Source organism: Oncorhynchus keta, chromosome 37, assembly GCF_023373465.1.
Source record: "Oncorhynchus keta strain PuntledgeMale-10-30-2019 chromosome 37, Oket_V2, whole genome shotgun sequence".
Taxonomy (NCBI): domain Eukaryota; kingdom Metazoa; phylum Chordata; class Actinopteri; order Salmoniformes; family Salmonidae; genus Oncorhynchus; species Oncorhynchus keta.
The window spans coordinates 4,789,234-4,792,750 of record NC_068457.1 but is presented as its reverse complement, the minus strand read 5'-3'; the positions used below and the strand labels follow the sequence as shown (position 1 = coordinate 4,792,750).

The following is a 3,517-nucleotide window of genomic DNA, read 5'->3' as shown; positions in this document are numbered from 1 at the left end:
TGAGGCTATTTATTCAGAACATTGGTATAAAATAAATACAAACTATTTATATGATAATAGTTCTATTACACAATTGCTGATATGTCTTATATTCCTGCTGAAAGTATTAATCAGGATTATACCTCTGCCATTCATTCCAATTAGACTGGTTTGGATTTTTCCCCGACCAGTATGGCTGCCATTTCCAAACCATTCTGGAACTTTGAGGTTTATTGACATATTCTATTCAAATTAAAGGACCTCTCAATGTACCTAAACCTATTTCCTTGTTGAATATCAATCCTGTTATTTATCTAAAGACAAATCCACAAAAAAAGCATTGCATGCTCAAATGTCAGCACTTAAATTGATCAATTCCTTCAGGTACATAACCATAGTGCATATAGCCACTTCACAATTACCAACAGCCTTCTGGAATACTTATAACTTTCATTAAAGTAAACTAACTTAACTTTCAACAACTCCTGTGAAACCAGGGAATATATTGTCATTCCTTCAGGAGGGAGAACCAGGGGCCTTCAGTAACCACCAGCTGATCAACCATGACTGATATCTCAATATTACATCAAGTAATATTGGATTCTGTTCACAAGTAAGATGGGTCTGGCATAGGACAAATTCCATGACAACACAAAGATTGATGAGTCCTGGCCATTAAATAGTGATTTTGTTTCATTGAAGTACAGATCAAAAAGGGAGAGCAAACTCAAACTAAAAACACATTTAACTTAAATATTTATCTTCAAATACAATGTTTTATGATGTCGCAGACTTCAAATATGCAACAAGATCTTGGCGCCCGCCATTCTTCTTGATGCCAGCAAAGATCATCTTTGTTCCTGGAATGTATTTCTTAGGGTTTTCCAAGTACTCCATCAGGGTGGCTTCACCCCAAGTAATGCCTACAAGAGAATAATACAATCCAATAGCTAAGGCAAGGAACTCTGTACATCAAGACAATATTCAGTTAATTATCTGACATTTTTATTAATGACCTGCAAGTTTGGGGACAGCTATAAATTTCCTCATTTGACAATAAATGTAAATTGACTCAGACATCACTAACTACTTAATGGCTAGAAGGGATCCAGCTTGTCAAATTGTGACTTTTTTTCAGCAAACTAGGCGCATGTCACACATCACTACTTCACAGGAGACTAATTTGAACTTAAATATTTTTATTCTTTACCAAAACGCCTTTTTGGTGGCAGAAATGCCTTCTGGAACATGTGAACTTTCATTTGCCTTAATAACAAACTTGTATGCCATCTGTAAATACAAATTAAATTACGGGCCTAGTTGGTTTAGCCACGGAAAAAGCCAGGATCCTTCCCGCTAGGCATCATTTGCTGAGATAATGGATGGGCTGGAAATCCCGAGAGAGGAGTTTGACTTAGATGCATGCTTACATGGCAGACTGTCTATAACATGAGCTGCTCAGTATGTGCTGGTAATCCGTTCCAACACAGCTTTTTTGAAAGATATCACGAACTGCAAAAGTGTTGCTAATACTCTCCACTTTCTGGAGAACGATCGTGCCATGCTGACTCTGAAAATGAATAAGACGATGAGGAAATCCCTGATTTAGGTAAAAACTTTTTATTGAATCAGACATTGTAATCTTCTGAAACGGCAATCAACAGTGTTGTTGTCACAGAAGCTGACAAGAATTTTGAAATCAGTGAAATGCCTGGTGGAAGCAGGATATGATACCTAAGAAAATTCTGCCGTTTGATTGCAAATATGCAGAGGGAAAGAAAAGAGAACACAGAAGGCTGTTGTATGAAATCCCCTGCCTCCAGAATACATATTCAAACTAAGGGCAATCATGGCATCCATGATAGAGGGAGAAGCATTAATCCATGCATGCGTAAGAGTCTAGCTAGCTACATTCTCAGGTATTATACATTCATAATATTGTACGAAAGTTGCTTTAATTGCAAGTTAAAGCATACTGTTAGCTAGCTAATGGTTTATTTAGCTAGGTACATGTCTAAACAAAAGACTCAGCTATGCAAGTAACCATTTCATTATACCGTTTACACCTTCTGTATCCTGTGCATGTGACAAATAAACATAGATTTTTGAAATAGTGTGTGTTTACCATGTAGAATGTCCTTTTTTTATTCCATCACACTCACAAAAGTAAGCAATTTTCTGTAATTAGCTTGCCATTAACTTGGAAATAATGATCTTGTTGTAAGTTCATTTACCTGTAATATTTTTTTTTAAATATGCTAAAGTTTAAATCAGTCAGCTATGATATGGTCATTAATTGAACTGACTACTCAACTAAATTAATGTTAGCTAGCTAGCTAACAAGCTGGAAATTAACCAAAACATTGTTTAGAAAGTTGCTTTTAGTTGCCTCATTTGCTAGATTTAGATATACTAAATTCATTTTTTAAACAGATGGGTTCATTGGTGTTAAAATATACCAGTTCTGCTATTTTGGACCACCAGGCTGCTGATGTCATGCTGCCTGTCATTTTTCGGTTTATACCTTTTCATAACGACAAGTTTGATGTCAGATGACAATAGAATGTTCATGATGTCACTGTGACAACTGTCTACAGACATGACAATAGACATAGTATAAACAAGTCTTTAGTCTTGGAATCTTTGGATGTTTAGCACATTACCATACTCACTCCATTTAGCACATGGCCTCACATTTGAATCCTTAAAGAGATTGGTGGGGCTAAGGTTTAAAAGTGTGTAAACAATGCTGAATGGGTGTAGACAATGAGGAGCTCTCTAGTAGGTGTACCAAAACATTCAAAAGGCCATTTTCTCAAAAGTGGGGTTACAAGTTGATGAACTTTCAAAGCCAAATTACTTTCCCCATTGTTCCTCAACTGTAGTGTATGATATACCATTTTCTAGCCCCGAGTCTCTACTCCGAATCTAGACGATTTGACTTTCATAACAGGTTAGGAAAATTTTGGTAATTTGACAATCTGGATCCCTTCCAGCCATTTCCCACTAACTAGGAGGATAGGTGAAAAGGCCTACCTTTGCTCTTGTTGGCGTCCGTGTAGGAGTAGCCCTCAGCCTGACCAGTCTTATGTCCGACCCACTTTGTGCTTCCCACCGTCTTCGACAGTGTGGCACTGGGCGCATTTCTGAACGAAGGCCTTCTTTCCCTTTGCAATGTCACTCATAGTAACCTAGTGGAAGATACAGAACACGTTAGGTTAGCTACACTCTGCTGTATATCACCTAAAGTTATCCAGGACTTGGTCTGGATTAGTCTGGGCAATATTCAGTTGACTAACGGCATGCAACTGGGTCACCTCCCTGATGAAGGTGATTCTACCATCGAAATGTCATTTGAGATGACGTGATCTAGCTACCAAATCAACAACTTTTTGCTCAGAAAGATATAACTTCACGGGCAAAATTTTCCACACTGCCCTGAGCTAGCTCAGCCAGCTAAAGTTAGCTAACCATCAACGGAGCATTGTAGCCGACATCGCGGGCTTGTATCACTGCTGCTGGTATTCTACTAACAATC

At 37.9% G+C, this 3,517-nt stretch overlaps 1 pseudogene; it reads right to left on the bottom strand.

The window, feature by feature from the left end:
• On the bottom strand, positions 1-3,164 carry LOC118370316 (cytochrome c-like; annotated as a pseudogene).
• Between the last annotated feature and the right edge of the window lie 353 nt (positions 3,165-3,517).